Source organism: Canis lupus, chromosome 24 (assembly GCF_003254725.2).
Source record: "Canis lupus dingo isolate Sandy chromosome 24, ASM325472v2, whole genome shotgun sequence".
Lineage (NCBI taxonomy): Eukaryota > Metazoa > Chordata > Mammalia > Carnivora > Canidae > Canis > Canis lupus.
In genome coordinates this window covers 6,311,954-6,337,670 of record NC_064266.1, presented here as the reverse complement: position 1 = coordinate 6,337,670, position 25,717 = coordinate 6,311,954, and the positions used below count along the sequence as shown (strand labels likewise).

Below are 25,717 nucleotides of genomic sequence, written 5' to 3'. Positions count from 1 at the left end.
TAAGAGAAATAGCCAAACTGTTTCCCACGGGACTGAATCATACCAGGAATGTACGGAACTCCGGTTGCTTCACGTCCTCGTCAGCACTTGGCATTGCCATTTTGAGTTTTGTTTTTATTTTTTTTTTTTAATTTTAGTTTAAAACGGGTACATAGCGATGTGATACATTATTAAAGCATCTGGGTGGGACTGGGGACCAAGAAGTTCACCTTGGAAGCTGGCATAGCATTGTGGTTAAGAGTCTGGACCCCTAGCCGGCTTTGGTACCTATCTTGTCAACATGGGCCTCAGTTTCTTCATCTGTAAAATGAGGAAAATAGTAAGATATCTACCTTAAAAGATTGTTGGAAGAATGAGTTAATATATATAAAGCATTGGTACAGAATAAGTACTATCTGTTAATTATTTTTAAAAAGATTTTTGTGTTTATTCATTTGAAAAGGACAGAGACAGCTAGTGAGAGCACAAGTAGAAGGGGCAGAGGGTGAAGGACAATTAGACTCCCCCCTAAGCAGGGAGCCCGACTTGGGGTTCCATCCCAGGACCCAGGATCATGACCTGAGCTGAAGGCAGATGCTTAGCTGACTGAGCCACCCGGGCACCCCCTAAGTGTTACTTATTATTACTAGTATTTTTCTCTGGGCTAGATCACTCTGCTTAGCAACATCATACCCACATTTGCATAAAAGCAAACCTGAAAGGTCACATGTGTTGGTCTGCAAACTTCACATTTTGAAGCCTCTCCACTGTCTCGTCCATCTTCTCAAATGCCTGCACCACAGCTGTCTTCGGAAGCCACTGTGTGTAATGCAATGCCCATCCTCACTTTGCAAAAGTCCAATTTTATTTTATTTTTTCATTATTATTTTTTTAGATTTTATTTATTTATGAGAGACACAGAGAGAGGCAGAGACACAGGCAGAGGGAGAAGCAGGCTCCATGCAAGGATCCTGATGCAGGACTCAATCCCAGGACTCCAGGATCATGCCCTGGGCCAAAGGCAGGCGCTAAACCACTGAGCCACCCATTGGACAAAAGTCCGATTTTAAAGGCAGCATTTGAACTTCAGTGATTAAAGAAAGCGTTTGAATTGTTATAGATTCCCATCTCTGCCCAAACAATATGCTTTTAATAGGAACCCAGCTTGTGATTCATACTGTTTCACTTTGATCTGCAGTGCGGTGTGCATCATCAACATTAAATGGAATTACTCTGCAATCACACACGGAGCTTATACTTGCAGTAATTGCACAAAGGAAACCTCATTACCCTGCAATATGCACTTCAAAAACAAACATACAGCCTTTCCTCCCTCTAGTGGCACATTTAAAAAGCAACCTCAAGTATCACAGAGGCCAGTCTTGCCTATTAAAATGGAAGGAAACAGAGAGTTTACGCAAGACTTGGGAGTTCGAAGTATTTGTTTATTATTGATTGTAGTGAAAAGTTTGCCTTTTATTTATGCAAAATGATATTGCTGTCAAGACAGCAGGCTGGACCGTAGCCATAGGAGTTTTGTGACTCCTATCTATCTTGGCACTTAATTTTTTTATTAAAAACCATAAACTAGAAGTCTACAAATACTAGATAGTGAGCGATTCTGATTCCTGGCTGCCTCTGGGAAAAATGAAACGCCCTCCTCACTCCCTTGTGCTTTAAATGTTTCTGAGCATTAGCGTTGAATCATGATGCCCAGCTGCAGTGGTATGAATAGTGTCACCCCTCAATTCAGGTCTACCTGGAACCTCAGAATGTGACCTTATTGGAAATGTGACCTTTTTAAAGTCAAGATGAGGACATGCTGGATTAGGGTAGGCTCTACATGCAGTGACTGGTGTCCTTGTCCTTGTAAAGGGAAGAGAGAGCACACAAAGAGACAGAGGGCAGAAGTCCAGGGAAGACAGGCAGAGATTGGAGGGAAGCATCTTGCTAAAAGATAAACTGTGGCATATGAAAAATTTGAAGAGTTTATTGGAGCAAAATCAATTCGAATCTGGAAGCATCAAAGTGGAAAGTTAGGAGCCCTCCAAGAATAGGAGCCAATGGGGGAAAGACTTAAGTAGAGAGGGTGTGGAAGCAAAGGAAAGTCATTTGATTGGCCCTAGCTTAAAGCCTAGTTGCCTGTGACTGGTTACCCTTAGATTTCCATTTCTCAACCCTGGAGCATTTACAGGCTAAGATTTTGGTTTGCTTGTACAAGCCACCACAGCAGTAGGGCCTCTTCAGTGTAATGGCCTCCTTGTTTTATTAATTTACCAATCCATGAGCCAAGGAATGCCAAAGGAAGCTAGGAGAGAGGCATGGAGCAGATTCTCTTCTCAAAGTCTCCAGAAGGACCCATACCTTTATTTTGGATTTCTGGACTCCCAAACTATGAAAAAATAAATTTCTGTTTTAAGCCACCCGGTTTGTGGTAATTTATTATCATAGACATAGAAAAATATTATACTTACTCTGATACATGAGAACAAGGACTCTCTCCATAATTGCTATTGCGTGCTTGTTGTGATCCAGGCACACAATGAATATTTTATGTAAGTTAACTTGTTTAATTCTTGCTATAATACTGAGATAGTGACTATTATAATAATATCCATTATACAGATGAGTAAAACTGAGTTTCAAAGAAGTTAAATAACTTGCCTAAGGCCACATATCTTGACATTACTTAGACGTGGCTGTAAAACACTTTACTTAAGTGTTTTATTGAAGAATAAATCACATATAGTAAACTGTGACAGTCTTATGTGTACAGTGTAATGGATGTTTTTACATATGTAGATTGCCATGTAGCCACCATACAGATCAGCACCCCAGGAGTTTCTGTCACAGATGGTATGGTTTCAAGACTTTTAAAATACTAAATTCTTTACGGGGCACCTGGGTGGCTCAGTTAGTCAAGCATCCAACTTGGTTTCAGCTCAGGTCATGATCTCATGCATCTTGAGGTCAAGCCCCGCATCAGGCTCCATGCTCAGCAGGAGCCGTGCGTCATGCTCACTCTCAAATAAATAAATAAATAAATACATCTTTCAAAATATATTCAACTATTTTAAAAATAGTTTTTAAAATAAAACTTTCAAATATTGCAAAGCTATAAAAATCAAAGGGGCACCTGGGTGACTCAGTGGTTGAGCATCTGCTTTTGGTCATGATCCCGGAGTCCCAGGATCGAGTCCTGCATTGGGCTCCCCACAGGGAGCCTGCTTCTCCCTCTGCCTGTGTCTCTGTCTCTCTCAATAATAAACAAAGTCTTTAAAATAAAATCAAAATTTTCTCTCTTATGTTATGCCTTATTCCTCTACCCAGAGTTAGTCACTGTTAATGGGTGGAGTGTGTATCCTTCCAGACTTTTCTGTGCTATATTTTCACTACGTATGTGGATACACACACCTAATTTCTTGCATAAGCATGTTTTGTACATACTTGGTATATATATGCACATACATGCACAAACACCCGTTTATGCACATTTGTATAGCTTTTCTAATATGGTATAATTTCATAAATATATCCTGCAGCTTGCTATCTTTCCACTTAATAAAAAGCCCTGCCATTTAACATTTTTCAGCTCCTACAGATCGACCTGGAAAGAGGAGGAACACTGACTGCCATCGGTCATTTCTACTTGGGTGCAGAAGAAGTTTCTAAATGAAAATATCACTGCACAAGAAGGGAAGGAAGGTAGAGCAGACATTCCAGTTCTGTTCACTCCGTTCCACCTCACCTCCTTATAACCTTATTGCTAGAGATCGAAAGATAAAGCCTACATTTGCCAAACTCCCTTGCCCCTTGGGGGAACCAAGTGAATTTCAGGAGACATCTATAGTATCTGGAAGGCAGCAGCAACAAGATAGAGACTGTTTTCCTGCTTCTACATTCCTTCCTATGTCTCTGCAGTGAAAGGTGATCAGGGCAGATGGCAGTTTGCCGGCAGCTGTGACAGCAGAGGTCCCAGGCTCTCAGAGAGCAGGGCATGAGAAACCCATTTATCAGGAGGGGTCACAACCGAGGTGACATGTTCCTCAATCTAATGGTGTGGCAGTGGCTTCTGGACCTCAGATCATTACAGACCCTGGGTGGCCTGGGCCCTGGGTAGGGTGTGTGGTTTCCTGATCCTGGTCCCCGCAGCAGTTATTTAGGGAGATCTGTTCTGAAGATCCTTCTGGAAACAGCCTATTGCCTTTCTGCCATCCTGCCAATGACTTTCTAAGTGCCTCATTTCCTGTAGTAGATCCCTTTCTGTGCCAAGGGTGGACTTGGCAACTGCAGTGAAACCAGTACAGAATCAGAAAGAAAGGAGGAAGGACAAAGACCAGACAGTTCTACTTGGGGGCAACATCTCTGAATTATTCACATGCGTTAAGCATACGTGAAAATAAATTAATCATTTGAATTCATTAATTGTTAATGAAATGATTAATAACCAACCAAGGTTGACTTGAAACATTTATATTTGCCTTTAATATTGTGTTAGGACTGCTAATTTAATATAGATATTTCATGCCCCGGAAGTTCACATTGCTGTTGGGAAATAAGGAAGACACCCTGGGAATTGTGTGACATCCTCCTCTGGTGGCTCTTCTCACTGAGCATCTCCCTGGATGCAAGTGACCTAAGTCACCTCAGACTAAGTTCTAAGCTCAGTGGGACTGTAGGTAAATTTCCAACAAATGTGGTATCCCAGCATTCCAGGGGCCTTCCCAGCCAGCTCCGTTTTTTGTCCCTTTATTTTTTTTTTTAATATACATTTCTTTAATTTATTTATTTTGAGAGAGAGAGAGAGAGAGAGAGTGAGTGGGAGGAGAGGCAGAGGAGTGAGAGGGAGAGAGAGAGAATCTCAAGCAGACTCCCCACTGAGCATGGAGCTAACACAGAGCTGGATCTCATGACCCATGAGATCATTACCAGAGCCAAAATCAAAAGTTGAGTGCTCAACCAACGGAGCCACCCAGGTACCCCTACATTTCTTTAATTTTAAGAGGAAGTCAATCCTCACTAAAGCCCCTGTCTGCTGGGAATGTGCGAGACTTACCACCTGGCCCTCCTCCATCTGTTTCTTTTAGTCCCATCCAAAGCAGAAAAGGGGAAGAGAATTTGTTGGACCAAATCTGAAGATATTGTGAAGTGGGTTCTCCAGGATATGTCAACACATGTGATACCTAGAATGGCTTGAAGTGCTTTTGAAAACCTCTTGAGTCCATTTAAAGCTTCTGCAGCTTTCCAAAAGAGTGTTTTTCCCCTGTTTTAAGGCATGTGACCAAAAACAATTTTTCAAAAGAGGAGCCTTAGAAAGTTAATGGACTGTAAAGACAACAGAGCTGCTCTGCGTCAGGATTCTACATGTGCAGAATTCGTTTCACTGTGAATCTCATTTCCAGAGAGAAAGAAAGAGAGCAAGAGTGAGACCCTTAACTTTCTCTATCCAGGGTGCCATACTTTGAGCTATGGAATTTTTGAGCACTCTGTTTTCTGTACACTCTTTAAATCAGATGTAGACTTATTTCTGGCACTAGAATGAAGAAGCCCATCTTCTTACTGCACAGTAGCCAGAGTCATGCTTGAAGTCCAGTCTCTGTGGATCTTCTTTCCTTCCTAGATGATGACTAAGGCTTGGGCTTCCGCCTGTGCTTTGGCCCTGCCCTCACCCATTCTCTTGAGGGCCCTCTCTGAGACTGGAGGTGGAGGGACACAGTCTTCTCAGTCTTCCTCTTTGCTGTCCCTGAAGACAGGACTGTAGATCTTTTAGTGGTTTTACCCCCAATCTCACAACAGCTGAAAACAAAATAACTGGAAGGGTTGTCTTTGGCACCTTGGTCTCTGAACCATAGCTTCTAACTTTGCCATGACACGCTAATTAGAAGAGAAGCATCCTGCCCCCTGAGCATGGTACTCCCACCCACCCTCATTTTTTCTACGTGGGGCTTTAAATGTAGACTCTGCCAGGTTTTATTCTATAAAGACCCTCGGGTCTGTCAAAAAGAAAATCACAGATCCCAAATCGCATCACTCATGCTAAGTCACCAAACTAGGACTTAATACCTAACCTAACTGCAATTTTAACCTCCTTCAGAGATGTAGTCTTAACTGTGAGTCAATCAGGAGTTTTCTGGTCAGCACCAACAAGGTAATCTGTCACATGGGCCCTCTCCATCCCCCAAAGGAAGATAAGGTGATCCGCCTTATAAGACCCCTGACCTTCTCTCTAAGGGAAGATGACCTTGTCTTTTCTTTTCTTTTGCTAATAACTCTCTTGCCCACCCCACCTTCCATTTTGCACAACTCCTTGAAACATCTCTCTACTCCTAAATCAGATGCTGCCTGATTCCTAAATCATTGAATAATGCCAGTTAGATCTTCAAATTCACTCAGTTGAATTTTATTTTTAACAGGTCTTAGCACCTTCCGTCATGACAGGTACCAAATATTCCAAATCGCTGCCTGTGTTTTGTACCAGAAATCCATTCCCTTTTGTTTAGTTTCTATTGACCAGGGTATTTTAAAAATAAGGCCTATAATTTAAAGCAGGGATTGGCAAACTACAACTCCCAGGCCAAATTTTGGCCATTGTCTATTTTTGTAAGATCCTCCAACTAATATGTGTGTGTGTATACCTAAATTATATGTATACCTAATATATAATACACATGCCTAAAAGATCTCATCTCCTGTGCTGCCTCCAATAATTTGGCTGTGGATGTTCGGAATGCCATATTAAGTTGTATTTGGGCTTGATCTGAATGAGATCGGTGATGGATTAGTAATGTCTGGGTCCAGTTTTGTCCCTGGAAGGGCCAACTCAATGGGCTGGACTCTGCCAGGGTAAACAGGACCTCCCATCTTCCTTTGTTCTGATGCTCTGCCTCCCTGCAATGCCTGCAAGCAGCCTTCTAGTCATTGCTTTGACTCTCCAGCTACCTTCATCCCGGGAAGGAATTGTCTTGGATGGAGAACTTGAGTACTCTGAATACCGAAGAGGCAACTCTTCCCTTGCAAATTAGTCAACTGGCATCTTTCTGACACAGGTACCAGTCTTTGATGGGTTGAGTTTGTCAGCAGAAGTGGAAAATGAACAAGGAGAATCCTGGATGTCCACACATGAGGATCAGACCAGAAGCCCACATTGTCCACATCAAGGGCAGACACCCTGGAGTGGGGGGTCCTGCCCAGACAACCAGTCTGCTCACCCACAAGCCTAGCTTGCTCCCCTCCCTCATTGCCGGGCTCTGTGAGCTGACACAGGTCAAAACCAAGTTAGCATCTGGTGGGAGGTTTCCTAATCCCCTCCTGCCACATTGTCTTTTGTTGCCCTGCTGTGTTAGCATCAGACTCTCAATTCCCCAGCTTTCCCCGTGTGCTGTACAGACTGGAAGACTGATGAATTCACTGGGCTGCAGAAAGCTCCACAGAGCTCTGGCTTCCTGGAGGACATTGAGTTGGCTCCCCATTTCCCTTAGTAATAATTGAATGTCAGGATAATAGATGAAGGGTAGAGAGAATGAGCCACAGGCTCCCTTTTGGCAAGTGGGAAGAGCTTTGTGGAGGAGGGAAGGATTACGATTTTAAGGTTTCAAGAGTTTTAAAGTTTTAAGTTAGTTTGGTGTCTACTCTTCTCAACAGTTGGAGAGCATTTGGCAAGTAAAGAAAATGCAAGTACAGAGGCACCTGGGTGGCTCAGTGGGTTAAGAATCTGTCTTCACCTCAGGTCATGGTCCCAGGGTCCTGGGATTGAGCCCGAGTCTGCCCCCCTGCTCATCAGGGAGTCTGCTTCTCCCTCTTCCTCTACCCATCCCCCTTGTTCCTGCTGTCTATCTCAAATAAATACGTAAGAAAATGCAAGTACAGACTAATTTTTCAGTTATGTTTTCTAAATATTCTCTATATGGGAATTGGTATAGACCCTTTCAAGGATAGACCTCCATAACTGACCATAGGGTAACAAGAAAGAAAGAAAGAAAGAAAGAAAGAAAGAAAGAAAGAAAGAAAGAAAGAAAGAATTAATTCAGAAACAGAGGTTGAAGCACCTGCTTAGACATTTATTCATTATTATGATTCTAAGTAAAACACCCATACTTCTCCACAAATACTAAAAATATCTGTCCTATCCACATTACCTTATGGGATTTAAGTTATTTTTTTTTAAGATTTTATTTATTTATTTGAAAGAAAGAGAGAGAGAGAGCATGAGCAAAGCAGGAGGAAAGGCGCAGGGAGAGAGGAAGGGAGAAGTAGACTCTCCTCTGAGCACGGAGCCCGACTCAGGGCTCAATCCCAGGACTGGTGGGAGGTTTCCTAATTCAATTGGCTCAGGCGGGAATCATGACCCAAGCCAAAGGCAGACATTATTGACTGAGCCACCCAGGCTCCACCAGTTAATTTGATCTTTCTATCATGCATCTCTCTCCAGGTAAAGCATCTTTTTTTTTAAGGGAAATCACTCCTCCCCAACTCTCAGCCCACAGGTTTAGGTGAAAATGACCCTCCTTCACCCCTGGCCTTAGCCACCTTAGTGGTCAGATGATCCAGTACTGGCCAACCAATGTGTTCTATGGATCTACCAAGAGATTGTAGAGCAGGAACAATTTTTCTTCCACCCTCTTGGGGTCCCTGGCTGGGTCTGAAAGTGAAACTGTCAAAGATTAATAAGAAAAAGGCACATGTGTTATTAAAATTTTACATGTACTAGGGAGCCTTTCCAAGAGAATGAAGATCAGAGCAGAAAGCTTTTCTACCTGGTAGATAAAGAAACAAGAAGTCTGGAAAGAATTGACAAGACAGAGGGATTTGGGGTGGGGCAGTAAATGGTGAAGAAGTAACTAGGGAGGTAAGGGTGAATTTAACAAGTTTGTTTGCAGATCCCTCTGGTGCCCCATCGGAGCTGATAAGAGTCTGTCTCCAGTAAAAGTAGAATTTATTTCCTGCCTTCAGGCAGAAAGGGGAAGGGTTTTTTCCTACCGCTTCTTAATTGCCTCCCTCTCAAAATAATTTTTATGGCAAGAGGCATATTTTGAGGTTACATATTTTGGTTTCTTTCAAAGTTAGTCTATCAATGGGAATGGGATCCAAGCTGAGCCTAATTACTTAATTCTGGGACTCTCCTTGGACCACTTGGAAATGAAGAGCCCTATTTCCTATGGTATTGCTAGCCTTAAAAAGGATGTAAGCCCAAAGATGTTGTTGTCAATCTGCGAACTGTGTCAGTATAAAGGAGAGCAGAAATGTGCCATGAAGAAAAGGAGGGGTGAGCCATGATGATGCTAGAGTTCCTGAATCCAGCCTGCCTCTGAGAAAATTGATACAGGGAAACCAGGGAAGCCAGAAGGGGGAGCTCTCACTCCCTGCCGTTTAACCTCAATTACAGACCTGGACAGGAAGTGATGTACCTTGCATTCTCCACTGGAAGAAGTCTATACTGTCCTACCCCAGAAGGAGGAAGAAGGATTTTCCCCTTGCCCGGCAACACTTTGAACTCTCAATTTACCTGGTTATCCTATGTGTTTATAATGCCTCCCCTCCCCTCCTGACTCCCTTCTTTCCTCTATAATAGAATGGTCCTCTCCTCTGTTCTCTGGGATTGCCTGGAGTTTTGCCATAGCTTGCTTGTACCCAGTTGCAGTTCTCTGCTCTTTCAGAATAAATCCATTTTGCTGTTAAAATAACTGGCTGTTTTATTTTTAAGGTTAACACCTGCCATCAGACTTTTCTGTCGTGTGAGTCAACAAGTTCCCTTTTGTTCAGTCTCTTTAGTGATGGAGGACTTTTATCTATAAATGAGAAAGTCTACTGCAGTCAAGAGGTTATGTCAGCTTTAACTTTGATTTTGTCCCCATGGTATGTATCACTCATCCTCTTTGCCACCCCCATCAGAGTCCCAGCCACTATCATGCTCCCCCATGGTCTGCTCTTCAAAAGCAGCTAGTGACCTTTGCTTTTGCAAGTTTTTGTTTCCTTTGTTAAATTTACATTTTTAAATAGTACATGATTTACGAGAAGTTTGCAAAATGTGTAAAAGAATTTTTGCACACTCTTCTCCCAACTCCTCCAAACATTAACATCTCAATACATCACAGATGAAGTGCTACTACCAGGAAACGAACACTGATATGATACTATTAACTCACCTGCAGACCTTATTCAAATGTCACCATGTGTTGCACTGATGTCCTGTTCCTGGATGAAGTTCAAAGGCAGGATCACATGTTGCATTTAGCTGTCTGAAATGGCTGAAGGCTGTATTTGGCCCTGGAGCCATAGGACCCCAGTCGTAGAGGGAAGCTTTGAAAACATGTCAGTTAATTTCATGTCTCTGATCAAACCTCCTCCTCCTCCTGCCATCCTGCTGTTTGGTGTTCTGGTTCACTAAGAGAAAAAGCTTGAGTCCTATATTAGTTAAGGTTTTCTAGAGAAGCAAAACCACAGAGCCAGTAAGGGAGAGAAAAAGATTTATTCTAAGGAATTGACTTGCGTGATTACAGAGGCTGGCAACATCAAAATCTACAGGGTGGATCATCATGCTAAAGACCCAAGGAAGAGCTATTACAGTCGCTCAAATCCAAAGGCCATTTGCTGGCAGAGCTGCTCGTTGCTCAAGGAAGTCAGTCTTTTGTTCTGTTAAGGCCTTCAACTAATTGAATGAGGATCACCTACATTGTGAGACACAATCTGTTTTTCTCAAAATCCAGCAATTTAAATGTAAATCTTATCCAAAAACACTCTCACAGAAACATCCAGAATAATGTTTGACCAAATATCTGGTCACTGTGGTCCTGTCAAATTGATGCATAAAATTGACCATCACAAGTCCTTATCAGAGCCAGAAGGCCCCTGTGATCAGCCGTCATTCTCTAATCTTGCTTCCCACTACTCACCTGGTTGGCAACTGTGCTTAGTCTAGACTAGTGGTTGTCAAACTTTCTTCTGCAGCAGAGTCACTGGGAGGGTTTTTAATACAGATTTCTGGGCCTCAGAGTTTCCAATTCAGTAGGTCTGAGGTGGAGCCCCAAAATTTGTAAGTCTAAAAATGTCGTAGGTGGTGAGGACCACTGTCCTAGACATAGTATCCTTTTGACATTTCTCAACTAATAAAGCATTCTTGCAATCCAAGGGCCTTCATACCGGATGCTCTTTCTGCCAAAAAGACTCCTTCCCTGGGTATTTGCATGCAATTGGGTATTGATAAATACTTAATAGCTGACCGAAAAAAAAGTCACGATTCATAGCATTTACGGATCTGTGGTGTACAAATCCACGGTGGTTGATTTTAAGCTTCCAACATGACGTCATTGAACAGGAAGTTGAGAAGAGCTGTGCCCGATCAGTTCCTGGGAGCCTATATGAGCTGGCTCAGTGTGCCAGTGTTTGGTGACTTCTTCATGTTTTTGCTCAACGTCACCTCCTCTGAGAGGGCTTCCCTGATCACCAGGTAAAATAGTATAGCCATGCCTCAAGCATTCTTCTTGTCTTATTTTGGTTCATTGAATTTATTTCCACTTATGATGGATTTCTATTTTTAAGCTTTCATTGTCCCCTCCTAAGTCATAATCTTTAAGAAAGCAGAATTTTGTTTCATTCTATGCTGCATCTCCAGGCATAGAAGGATGCCTCAAACAGAATAGGTGATCAATAACTTTTTGCTGAAACTATGACTAAATGAATGAAGAAATGAACTTATGTATATGTTTGCTCATTGTCTGTTTTCCTCACCACCCTACTGGAAGATAATTCTACCTTGAATTTTGTTTACCATGTGTCCACATCCATACGTAGCAAACACAAAATAAATAATCCGCCAAGTTGTGCTGAGCATAACATGGGAAGGTGTGTTTTAAAATGGTAGGGAACTGAGAATTTTTGATACAAATGTAAAAGGAGCTTTATACCTACTTGGCCCCTAAACATGTAAGGAAAAGCTCTGGCCCCATTAGGGAGTGAGTAGACACAGATGAGATCTTGAAATGACTCTCCCACTTAGAATCCCCATAACAAGGGGAAGTAATGAACACTGTAAATTGAATCTTTGTTTTAGGGCCTGTTCCTGGGAGAAACTGAGGAAGAACAGGGCTTAGAGCTTACAGCTGGGGAAGCTAAAATGTTCACACAAGTTTTGAGAGCACAAAATTGACAAGGATAAATTCCTCCAAAGAAGTTCATGTAGCAACTCTCTGTAGGGAAACCCAATCAATGAGGACAGAAGTTCACAAAGTGTTCCCAGGGTCAAGAGCAGATACCCAGTTCCCTCTACCCCTGTATAATTTGCCTTGTCAGATGGTGTCCCTGAAAAGGCGAAGCAGTGCAGGGAACCTGGTGGGTATGAGCCCAAGAAATATGGGCAGCTCATCTGCATATCTTTTAGTGACCTTCTGGAATGACAGCCAAGCCACCAACGTTTCCCTGTTTGCAAATGATAGAGATCTCATTTCTGAGGACGTTGGGATTGATGTGGCAGCCGCAGTGCCATTAGACCTGGAAGATGCTCTGTTCTCATTACTGTCTCCTGGCAACATAGTGCCAGATGCTGCCATGAATATTAATGATCCTCTTTCACGTAACCTTTCGCGCCTTCCTCCAGCGTCTCCGGGCTGCAGCCAGGGATCGCTGCTATCTGCTTCTGCGGTCTCCATCTCAACAAATCTTTCCTTCTTCTCTTCCTGTTTGAGAAAAGAATTATTAATGAGATTTTTATCTAAGGAGAGGGTTTCTACTTCTCTATGGTGACGCTCACTTTCCAAGCCATATCCCATTTTCTAAGAAAGATAATGGCACTCCCATTGTGCAGGAGCTTGTCTGTGATCGCTTTCACTGGCTTTATCTTGCTAGGTGGAATACATAATTTGTCTAATATCTCTGCTACTCTGTGCGTGGAGTTGAAAAATAAACATGGATTAAAACTAATCAACATGGAATGAGGGAAAGGCGGGAAGTCATTTAGTGCTAAAATCTCAGTGAGTTTCCTAGTTCTTATCAGGTCCAGCAACTTCAGAACTGTTGTAGTGTGTGTCATAGCAGTGGTCACTCCAAGCTCACCCATCTGACTACCTTTGGTTTTTCGTGCTAAGAGGCAAACACTTGAAAAGGTAAGGCATCTTGGATTGCTCTAAGTGAGACTGTTTCCTGCCTTTAGCTCTTTGCTTTGTTTTGTTACAGAACCCTGGGCATATTGCTCCATCTTGCTCAGCCTGTTTCATAGCCATAAAATGTAGCTAAAGGCCCCAACCTCCCTGGGTTGTCAGTAAGTTAAATGACATACGACACGTGAAATGCTGGGCCCAGTGTCTGGTGATAGTAAGGATTCAGGAAATGGTAGCTGGTTGTACAGTAGATTGCTTAAATAATGGCCCTTAACGAAACATGCCTCTTGGAATCAACACCACTCAGAATGATTCTGGAGTTGGCTACCTCACTTGCTTTCACCAATGGGATATCAGCTAATGCGAGGGAAGTAGAGGCTTGGTAAGTGCGAGTGCACTGGTGCTTCCCTCTGGGAATGCTGCCTCTACCACATGAAGAAGCCCAGCCTAGCCCTCTGGAGAGTGAAGGAGCCTCTGAAGAGAGGCTCAGCCAACCCTGAAGCTGAGTGCAGCTGCATGAATGAGTACAAGCTCAGGGCAGAGAAAGCACAAAGATAGCCATGGGATTTTGAGATAAAATTTTTTTTTACTTAAATTGCTAATTTTAGAATCATCTGTTTTGTAGTAGAGGTTAATTGATGCACTTATGGCTGTTTTTTTTTTTTTCATAGCTGCTGTCTTGCTTCAACCACACAATAATCTCACGAGGTGGGTAATATTATCTTCCACTTTACTGATGATGAAGTGAAGGTTCTAGGCCACCAGGTAGATGCCACCTTCCTTGTCCAGATCCTTAAGCTCGCTGCTGAGGTATAAGAATATATAAGCAGTGCTCCTAGGTGAAACAAAATCTTTTAACCTAGTTGGAATTGTGTATTGGATCTCTTGGTATCCGTTGGGTTTCCTAACATACAGTCAAGAAAGCGTTAGGTAATGAGTTTATAATCCAAACCAGCTCTCCTCTCCAGCCCTAAGGAAGGAAGCTGGCAATAGTTGCTCATCTAACATTGCTGGTATCCATTGATGGCATCGCCCTCTAGCTTGACAGAGAAGTAGAAGCTTCTGGAAGTTGCTGTTCCTAAAAGCTTAGATGCAAAGCATTAACTTAGATGCAGGGCATCTTTCTGAGGTCTCCTCACCCCTCTGACTTTGTCTCTCAGTGGAGTAAGTTACTACACATCCCAAATGGTTCCTGAATTTCCATCATTAGAAACAAATCCTTTAGTTTAAGCTTTGTAGTCTTTAATACTCTCTCAGAAAATTCAAATACCCCCAAAGGACAACTCATCAATCCAGTGACTTCCTCACTGTGAAGTAAGTGAAGGAAGTGAAGTGACTCACATACAACAGACTTCTGTTTGTGGGCAGCCAGTGTTGATGCATTGATCTAGGGCAATGCTGTCCTACAGAAATATAAAGTGAGGCACAGATGTAATTTTAAATTTTCTTGCAGCTACAGTAAAAAGAAACAAGTAGAATGAATTAAAATTTTTTTTATCTAGGGGCACCTGGGTGGTTCAGTTATTGAGCATCTGCCTTTGGCTCAGATCGTGATCCTGGGGTCCTGGGATCGAGTCCTGCATCGGGCTCCCCACAGGGAAACTGCTTCTCCCTCTGCCTATGTCTCTGCTTCTCTCTGTGTGTCTCTCATGAATAAAAAAAATCTTATTTTTTTATTCCAACCCAATCCAATCTCTTTTTATTGCAATGTATATCTATATCAATATGAAAATTTTATGAATGAGATATTTTACCTAATTTTTCTTACCAAGCCTTCAAATCTTGTGTGTGTTTTAGACTTATAACAGGTATTAATTCTGTCTCACTACTTTTCCACTGTTCAGTAGCCACACAAGGTTAATGGCCACTGTGTTGACAGCACAGGATTAGAGAGCCAGCTTACTAGACCATAAAGTGGGGGCAGTAAACTGACCTCACGGTGTGCTGTGTACATTAAATACAGTCACATGGGAAAATTCTGTTGTCCCAAAAGTGTGTAGTTTAAAGCATAACTAACTTCAAAAGTATCAATGCTATAATCTACAAAAAAACCACAAAAAACAAAAAACAAAAACAAAAACAAAAACAAAACCCTTTGACAGTTCGGTTAAGTTTACATTTATTTGCTTTCACAAATTTTGCATTATACATCTTAAATTGAAATTTCTTAAATGCAGCAGTTTCTGGGTATTGCTCCTCAGGCCAGTGGATCTATAACAGGGGCCTTCTTGTTTGGCAATGTCATCACCTGATGTAGCTGCATAGGGCTGTTTCTGTGTGTGTGTGTGGGGGGGGGGTCCCATCAAAACAATCCTGTATGTGATGAAGCCTCTGTTATTAGATATTCACTGAACAGCAGTTGATAACATTTACAATGTTTGAAAGTTGACTCCAATACATAACACAGGACAGTGGTTATGTTAAATTTAGTAAGAACATATTACCATTTGAAAATTTTAATAATTAACATTTCTCTTTTTTTTCTTTTTAAAGAAGGAGTAAGGGAGGGCCAGAGAGAGAATCTTAAGCAGGCTCCAAAACCAGTGTGGAGCCTGATATGGGGCTTGATCTCACCACCCTGAGATCATGACCTGAGACAAAATCAAGAGTTGGATGTTTAACAGACTGAGCCACCCAGGTGTCCCTCTTTTTTTTTTTTCTAAGTAGGCTCCATGCCCAATGTGGACTTTGAACTCACAACCCTTAGATCAAGAGTCACATGCTTTACAGACTGAGCCAAACAGGTACCCCAATAATTAAGCTTGCAAATGCTATTTGTCCTAAATTTATAGCATTTGTACTTCCAAAGCAATTAATGCTTAACTGGCACTAGCCATCTGGACACCCTGGATTTATATCATTCACCACCAAGGTGATAAGAATTGCTATCCCCCAATCAATGCTAGCCTGTCTTCACAGAATTATGCCCCAAATGGCTGAGACATTATTATGCCAGCTCTGAGGGTCAAGAAATCTGTGGTGGTAGACAGTTCTTCCATGGCCTAGAAAAATCTTCACTGCAATTTGTTCGTGAGAATTAAGACATTTACCTCCTTCCCGGCCTCCTTCCCTCCCCCCCGCCCCCGCACTCTGAAATAACTAGAATACTTTGCACTTTTCTGGAGGTTTTGAAGGGAAAAGACCCTGCAACAATGCACAGATCCTGGGTATTATCAATAAACTACCATATCTTGATGAAGCACAGTAGTCGAATTGGTAATAGGGAAAAACTTGCCAGGAATGTCTGAATAACTTGGTTTCAATATGAGCAGAAACCATGCCTTTGAGGGCTATGGCTAAAATTTGTAATAGTCTATTTGGCCATCTTTATGTTTATTAAGGAAAAGTGTCCCTTCCTCTAGGGGGGAATTGTCCTGCCCCAGGGTACATGGCTTGGTGAGTGGAATATGGCTGGATATTAGCACCAACTCAACAACTTAATTGAGCATCTTTGTAGACAACCTGTACATCTGTACATGGTAACCCCAGCTGTTGTCCATTCACATTGCCTCTAAAGAGAAATAATGCGAATGGGGCAGTAATTTAGCTGGCTCATGGACCAATTTGGATAGGCTATGGTTCATTATCATGCCTTTAAAAATTAATCAAATACAATACTTGCCTTTTAAGAACAGGAAAAACGGTGGGGGTGGGAGACTGAATGTCCTTAATATTATTTAGAAACGATCAAACTCAACTTCTAACTTCCAACATGCCACTAAAAGACATTCCATTTCATTAATATTTTATGCCTTCTCCCTAGAGCAGTTGAATATATCACATGTCACAAGACCAAATTTCACTTATTCCCAATAATTTAAAACTAGCATCTGAGCCAAGAGTACCCAGAAAAAAAAAGAATGATTTCTTACCACTGTCTAAATGAATTGCACTGTTCCCAAGTGAGGCTATGGCCCTTCAGACCAGAAGAATACACATATTTATGCAACAAGTAAAGAAACAGCACTGGAATTATGTCTAGTTCATTTTCTCTGGCTTTGATTAGAGATTAAACAATTCCCAAAGAATGGTAAAAACAAGAGAAAATATACATTCCCCATGTGTTAGAGCAGATGGTGTATGGAAACTCAATGAACTGATAATAAAAATACATACCATAGTATTGACACTTATTGGTGTAAAGAGAGTTTTGAAAATCTAATTGGGCTTGATGATGGAGAGGCAATCACTTGGCTTTATTATTCTAACTGAAAATGGAAAGAGAACCTGTTTCCTTGTTTCAGATAGAATTTTAGAACTACTCAGACACTTCCTATAATTGCACTGTTACTTTTGGTGAAAACGACAGGTCAGGAAATTTTAATTTTCTTATGTCATTTCTGGAATAGTAAACACCATCTTTCCTCTCTCTCTGTTAAGTACACACACGAACACACATTCTTTGGGCTGTCATAATTTAATATAACAGTTAGTTCCTTTCAGCCTAATTCTTTCCTTCACATCCTGTGGTCAATATCTGAACTCATCCAAAGAACTGAGGAAAGACAGAGCTGCCCTTTTATCTAATGTTGCTGTCAGGAATTCAGGAGAGCTCCAATTTTAGCTGTACTATTGGTGCCCTGCTTATGTCCTGTTGCATTCACCATTCCAATACCAGTTGAGCGCATTCTTCTGCAAGATTGCTACTCTTTACCTTACGGTTTTCTCTCAGCCTCTCTCAAGATCTCTCAAGATCAAGCCCACCAGTTAATACCATCAGGTGTATCCTTTCATCACTGATGAACGAGTTGGAGAATAAATACCCCATCTCTTTCATTCCTTGGATGGAACAACTTTGAGGCATACTCTAGACTGCCTTTTCTCCTAGAGGCCCACAGAGAAGGGCTAGATACAATGTAGGATGCCTAGTTAAACATGAATTGCAGATGAATAATGAAAAAATATTTTAGTTTAAATATATCCTAAAAATTGCATGGGACACTTCTACTAAAAAAATCATTTGAGGCACCTGGGTCATTCAGTGTTTGAGGTCTTGATCCAGGGTCCTGGGATCGAGTCCTGCATTGGGCTCTCCAAAGGGAGCCTGCTTCTCTGCCTCTCTCTGTGTGTCTCTCATGAATAAATAAATAAAATCTTTGAAAATAACTAAATCAAGAGACCAATCTTTTACCACTCCCTCAACCCCCAGTATTCAGTCATTGACTGTGGTCTATCCAGATGAGTGCAAGGTGTGACAAGATGCCAGCAACATCTACAACACCTCCCAAACAGCTGGCCCTCATGTCAATAAACATGTTTCACTATTTATTTCTGAGCAACATGAATTGAAAATACTAACAGTAAAATCCTTAATGGCTCCTAATTCCTCAAGGTTAATCATTCCTCTAAGCACTAAATTCTATGACACTTTTGGAAGCTGGAACTGCAACTTACTTGCAATACTTCACACATAATAAAGGGTCAATAAATATTTGTTGAATTGAATTGCACATAGAAGCATACCTAATATATCAATAATATAAACATTAATAAAAAGCATACTTTTGTTTAGTATCCTCTACTAATAAACTAAACTAGGAATTCTATTAGATGATTAATTTTTAAAATTTGATGAACAAAAAAGCACTGCTATTGTGTTTCAAACTACCCTGGAATTAGTCCCAATCTTGTGAGATCCTTAGTGAATTAATAAAATACAGGAACTGAGAGTCCTGCTTAGTGTCATTGAAATACAGACAGCAGCTAAGACTTGGAAGTTGAATAATAGTGTGAAAGATCTGCCTTTCCCAAAATATTTTCTCTTGGTGCTCTTTCCTTTCTGTGTAGACAGCTATGTTAAGAAAATGCATAGCATTGCTGGAACCCTGGGTGAGAGTCAGAAGGCCCACTTGTCAAAGTTGCCATTGTCTAGATTCCTAGATGTTTCCTCTCCCAAAGAAGCCACCCAACCCAACTGACACTGCTCCTTAGCACCAAATCTTCAGGAGATTGGCACCAAAAGAAGAGACAATGGATGGGATACTGGAGCACCAAGTGATGATACATTCAGTTTGGACTGGAGTAATGCAACCTACCTCTGTAGGGGTACTTGCAGAGGGCCTGGTGCTTGTACAGGACACATTTGATTTAACAGAGCTCAGTCAACAGTGGATCAAGTCAGCCATGAAAGAGAATCATCAGAACCCAAGCATGGCAACCATAGCAGAAACAGGTATACTGTGCCCTTGAGTCTTTAAGTGGCCTTGTGTGAAGACAAGCTTGATCCTCGAGGCAATTAGCCTGCCATCTTAGGGACTGGAGGAATAGAAGCAGGTTTTTAGGAAAGATTTCTTCTTCAAAGGAAAAGGTCTAGAATATTTAATGTCATATAAGGTTAGGGGATGCATACATTCAACTAAATCCTGGGCACCCAGGTAGTAGACAAGCTTGGAATTCTTGGAGTTATGGGAGGTGGGTGATGGCAGTGGGTAAGGACTGGACAGCAATGTAGGAGCAGAGATAAGGGATCATTAAAGAGAAAACCAATGGTCAACTATTTTGGAAAATTATTTGGTAGTGTCTATAAACATTAAGCACTCTATTACTCAGCAATTCTACTCCTTTGTATATGCCCAACAGAAATGTGTCCATGCTTTCAGGAATGATCCTTGCAGCATTATTTGTGATAGCCCCAACCTGAAACAACCCAGATGTTCAATAGTAGAACAGATAGCTGTGGAATATTCATGTAATAGAATACTACACATCAACAGAAATCTGCAATTATGGGCAACAACATGGATGCATCTCAAAAGCATAATACTTTGTGAAGAATTCAGGCACCAAAAAAGCACATATTTTATTATTCCATTTGTATAACATACAAAGGCAGGCAAAAGTTCTGACCCGGGGCGGCTGGGTGGTTCAGTCAGTTATGTGTCCAATTCCTGATTGGTCTTGATCTCAGAGTCATGAGATCTAGCCCCATGTCAGGCTCCAGGCTCAGCAGGGAGTCTGCTTGAGATTTTCTCTCTCCCTCTCCCGCTGCCCCTCCCCACATATACTCTTTCTCTGTCTCTCTCAAATAAATAAGTAAATAAACCTTTTTCTTTTTTTAAGTGCTGACTTTAACAGGGGGACATGTTGTGATGAAAAGTGGACACCCGTGTGCCGCTGATGGGCCCATGATGTCTTATTTCTTGATTTGGGTTTTGGTGACTTTGTTACATTGGTGAGTTCAGTTTGTGAAAATTCATGAAGCTGTACACTTAAGATTTCTTCTCTATGTACATTATTCTTCAACAAAACATTAACTATCATTTAAAAAAGGAAAACTATTAAAAACTATTGAGTCATCAGCTGGGGTGCTAGTGAGTCAGAGTCATATGACAGAAATCACTTAGTTACTTTAGGATCCTGGGGCTATCAGGAGATTTTTCTAGAAAAGGGTGGTGTGCCTCCTACTCAAACCCACTACTTCTCCATTTTCCCTTCTTCCTTTAGTCTTAAAGTCAAATTCTCAAAGCAATCACTTAGGATTACCATACTTTTTGCCTGGCTGGTTTGGGTCCTGCCTTCTGACCTGCATATAATTGGCTGTCAAATTTCCATGTGAGTGATAGAAGGAGCTCTTAAAATTCTCAGAATAACCTGTCCCTCCATCTGGGGCATAGTTCCTCTTCCCTTTCATCCCAACATTCATCAGCATTAGTAACAATGGCAAGTTCATGGCTTAGCTCCCTTAACTTTCCCCACTGCCTACCTTCTGATGGCAATGCTAGCAAGCAGTGAAGTGGTCAAAAAGTGGCAGAGTGGAGACAGAAGCCAAGGTGCTGAATAACGATCCTTTGAATAGCAAGACCTAACCAAGCCATGGGCTTCCTGGGCAGACTGCAGGGGAGGATGGGCTCCTCTTGACTGGAAGCATAGATGTCAATCCATGGGAAAACACAATAGGACCCTTAGGCCTTGGCAGGGCTGTAAGAGCTCCAGTTTCCCTTGAATAAACTCTTCTTGAGCACCATCTCCAGTGTATTTCCACAAATCTGTTTCTTTAGAGTGCTCGGAATTCATTCCTTTTTCATTGTCCTGCTGCTCGAAGCAACTAGGGACCCAAGGGATCCACCTTCTCAATGTAAAAATAAACACAATTCTTTCTGGACCAGCTGAGCCAGAGGAAAGTGGAGCCAAAAAATGAATAAGACACTAGGCTAAAGCAAATCAAATTTCTGTGAGTCCTCTGTCACACTCCTCTCTCTCTGCCTGGTTGAGCAAGTGGATGGACGTATCATATCTTCTTTCCTTAACTAACAATAGTTGGTCTCCTTATTCTTACTTATAATGCATTTTCTTATAGTTCTGCTTTCAAAGGCTTTTCTGTGCAAAATCAATGTCCCTATCCCTCACCTATAGGGATCCCTCACCTTCAGGCTTTCTCTATCTATCTTCCCAGTATCCCTGTGAATCTCAATAGTGATATCATACACATTTGCACTCAAAGGGCTCATGACTAATGATGTTATAAATGATTGCAGTCCCAGGGTCGCCTCCAGCATCCCGGCCACTGCCAGTTGCTATTAATAATGGTTCTTGACCCTCCAGCGTTATTCCAGGACACTCTAATAATTCAGAGGCTTTGGACAGAGGCTACTAGAGATACGCTGCCAGCCACCACTTGGATTCAGACCTCAGCCAAGCTCTGAGCACCCTACATGGGAGTTAATTCCTCTTCTCCATAAATATTGCCTGAGGACTGGCCTCACCTTCTTCTTATTTGCTCCTTCAGTATCTCGGAAGCTGAATCTTCAGGTGAGGCACATCTAGTCCCTGAGCCAGTTCTGATCAAGGCCAAACAGGCTGTTGGCCACCATGTTCTACCAGGAGCATGTGATTGGTTTTGGTGTCTTGGCCAAGTGTAGCTAGCTGAAGGTGGCCTGGTGCCCCAGTGTGGAGTACACCGTGACACCATGGAGCAGTGAACCAGACATCCAGGGCCAATTTTAAACTACCATACTTGAAGCTATTTATCAAGTACCACCTAGATATTTAAGTCTACATAGTACAAGGAGGGTCAAAATGAAATTATGATCATTTTGAAGAAGAGTTCATTTTACTGAAAGATAAAACAAGCTATTGACTCTTAGCTTTTGTGTGTATGTATTATTTTAGTAATTTCAGCAGCAAACACAGAGGAAAAAGTCAATTTTATCTTTTCTTTTTTTCCTTTTCCAAAAGACAGGCAGGGATGTTGGCTTATTAAAACAATGTCAGTGGGCTTATTAAGAATAATATCAGTTGGGTCTCCAAGTCACCAAGATAAGCATGCTCTTAACAATTTTAAAGCACATCTATTGCTTCTTTACATTTGGTATATTGGATTAATTGATTTTGTAATGTTTCATGAATAGGTTGTCTTTTTCCAAACTTTACTGTCTTTTTATCTAAACAGAATAGCAATATTTAGTGAGATGTTAAAAGGAGAATCTTTGTTGTGAGTTTCTACCAAGGCCTCCACAGGTTTAAAACAAAACAAAACAGATGCCAAATTCTCCGACATTTTGTAGTGAGATTCTAGGTCATCTATGCCAAAGTCCTGATTGGTGATGCAGCCAACACCTACCTCTTGGGTATAAAAGTGATGTTGTATTTCCCCCCAGTCATCTTTTACCAAGATTGGTGAGAAGAGCAGGAGAGAAGAAGGTAGTTGCTTACTCTCATCTCCAGCCTAGGAGGAGGACATGGAGAGGATCCTATGAAAGCTTGACATTTGTCTTGTGGAGACTGAGGGCAGTAAATATATAAACTATGACTTCAAAGCCCCCAGCTTTGTCAATACCCACATGTGAGGGCTGCTCACATTATAGATGGGCAACCGTAAAATGTCATCAGTAACCTGTTACAGTTGCTGGTTTATAAAATCCATGAAGCCTATGGCCAGTTTGGGAAATTGGGTAGCAGAACCAACATCTGTACTAATCATAGCTATGGTCAGTATAGATTAGGGTTGGCTTATTTGCATGTAGTCAATTGTGGTTAAGTGTCCGAGCAAGGAAGACCTTTGAGGGAACCAATCACAGAGAAGATGTTCCTCATAAAGGTAATAAGAATAATTGGTATTCACTTGTGAAGTATAACTTGATTGCTACACCACAGAGAAACACAACTATACTTCAATAAATACTTTTAAAAAGAGCCACGGGTATTTATAGCTCGATGGCACTTATAGTGAGGTACAGGGGCATGTGCTGTCTGCTTAATTAATACTGGGTGGGTGACTTGCTGGCCAGAGCCCTGGACTTCACTGGTACAAGAGCCCTTGTATGAGATCCAGTCCTCAGTGATGGGCCCTCCAGACAGCAGGGAGGGAGGAAGCATCTGTACCTGCAGGGTCACTGATGGCCCTTCCCCTTCATGGGATCTCTTAGAGAGTAAGACATTGTGGCTCCTACCCCTACTTAAAAGAAACATTTGCATGAATTAACAGGGAAAACTTAGTCCAGAGAGATTAAATTCTTTATATGTTGAATGATATTATAACAATCCATACTGATTTGAAAAGGTCACCTGTGGCCAGTAACCACTCACTATGTCAAAGTTGGTGGAAAGACTAACTGTCCACCAATTCCTCAAATGTCTTACCCGTGCAGTTGTGACAGAGATGCCACACGACCCTCCCGGAGAAGACTGGAGGCTGCAGGTGGAAGGGGAAGCTTTCTGCCTCACAGGATTAATCTAGTGGTTGCCTTGAGAGACAAAGGAGCACAGTTGGGTAGAGCTTCCTCATTTTGTGAGAAGATTGTTCACATTTTAAACCAAGGAGTAGAAATGTGGCAGGTGAGAAATTTTCTCCCCTGCTCCCATCTTGAGCTGTGGCACGTGCCCCACCTCCCTGCTGGGACCGAAGCCTGTCCCCAGAAGGTCTTGGGAAAGCGATGTAAGCAAACCTGACTATGACCACACACTGGGGCTCCGGAAAACAGAGACTGACCCGGCGGCGGGACATTTCATCTCCATGTGGGGCGGGGCCGGCGGGATCGGGGCATCGGGAGGCCCCGCCAGGTGGCGCGGACCCTGCATCTGTGCCCCCCTTGGAACTCGCCCCCCACCGCGGACCGCCGAGGACACGTCCTGTGCTTTCTGTGGGTCAGACTGTGTCCCATAGAAGTGTCTGCCCTGGGTCGCAAGTGCAAAATGCCTTGATTCTATTCAAACCTCGTCCTAACCTTCTGGATTCATCAGCCCAGGCATTATGGCACTGGGGCATTATTAGTGCCATTTTATAGAAAGGAAACGGCAGGCCAGGGACGTGGAGAGACCCATAGCCTGCGAGGAAGGTGCAGGCCTGTGGGAGCCCAGTGGAATGAGAAAATAAGAATAACCATGGGAGTGAGGATTTAAGCAGCAGCCCCCTGTTAGTCAGTGAGGGGAGGTGAAGGAGGCCAACTCTCCCTTCCCTTTCTCCCCCCACCCCCTTCGGCCCTCTAGGTCCTTTGGCCCCTCTACCCCGCTCCCCAGGGCCCCATTTCTTATGTCTCCATGGTTTTAGCCCAGCTCAACATCATAACACTTTTTTCCTTTTTTAATGTGAGCATCAGGGCAGCCCGGGTGGCGCAGGGGTTTAGCACCGCCTGCAGCCCGGGGTGTGATCCTGGAGACCTGGGATCGAGTCCCCATCGGGCTCCCAGTGCATGGAGCCTGCTTCTCCCTCTGCCTGTGTCTCTGCCTCTCTCTCTCTCTGTGTGTGTCTCTCATGAATAAATAAACAAAATCTTTAAAAAAAAAAATGTGAGCATCAGAGAGAAGCATATAGTGTCAGGTTTAGTCAAAAGTACCCCCAGGGGGCCATTGAGCCAGGTGGTGAGAAGAGAGAGGCTCCCCAGCAGCGGGGGCCTCCATCTCCTCCTCCTCCTCCTTCCAGGTTTCTCCTGGAAACTTCTGTGTCCGCACCAGAGGTCGGGCCTAATCCGGTGGGAAGTGAAATGCGGGCAAGGCGGGGAGCGGAGCGCCCGCGGGCCCTCTCGGGGGCAGGGCGAGGGGAGCGTCCGGGCGGGGCGGGGCGAGGCGCCGGGCCTATTCCTGGGGTGTCGGCCGGTCACGTGGGGTCCGGGTTCGGCGCGCCCTGGCTTCCCGCCCAGGTCCTGTCCGCCCCTGGGGCCGCGTCCCCGGCGGTCTGCGGGGGCACAGGTCAGGGTCCGCGCCACCTGGCGGGGCCTCCCGATGCCCCGATCCCGCCGGCCCCGCCCCACATGGAGATGAAATGTCCCGCCGCCGGGTCAGTCTCTGTTTTCCGGAGCCCCAGTGTGTGGTCGTAGTCGGTTTGCCTACATCGCTTTCCCAAGACCTTCTGGGGACAGGCTTCGGTCCCAGCAGGGAGGTGGGGCACGTGCCACAGCTCAAGATGGGAGCAGGGGAGAAAATTCTCACCTGCCACATTTCTACTCCTTGGGTTAAAATGTGAACAATCTTCTTACAAAATGAGGAAGCTGGTATTCATATCTTTTTACTTCTGCTTTGGTAAAATGATTATTCACCTTATCTAAGTATATAAAATTTACCTCCTAGATCACATTACTCAATTTTCATTTCAACTTTGTATATGGAGATCGCTGTCCCCGCCAGTCGCACGGCAGCTCTTCCGCTAGTCTTGGCTTCTATATTTTATTAAAAAGTCATCTTCATTGATAGTGGCTCATGGGTATGATATTGTTTGT

The 25,717-nt window shown here is 42.9% G+C and overlaps 1 long non-coding RNA gene across 1 annotated transcript; it reads right to left on the bottom strand.

Annotated features, from left to right (window-relative positions):
• Nucleotides 1–10,435: 10,435 nt before the first annotated feature.
• Nucleotides 10,436–23,906, bottom strand: LOC112673552 (uncharacterized). Its single transcript, XR_003144864.3, has 3 exons — nucleotides 23,646–23,906; nucleotides 19,103–19,322; nucleotides 10,436–12,647 (listed from the first exon to the last, which is right to left on the bottom strand). It is a non-coding gene; the product is annotated as an uncharacterized LOC112673552 (long non-coding RNA).
• Nucleotides 23,907–25,717: the final 1,811 nt, after the last annotated feature.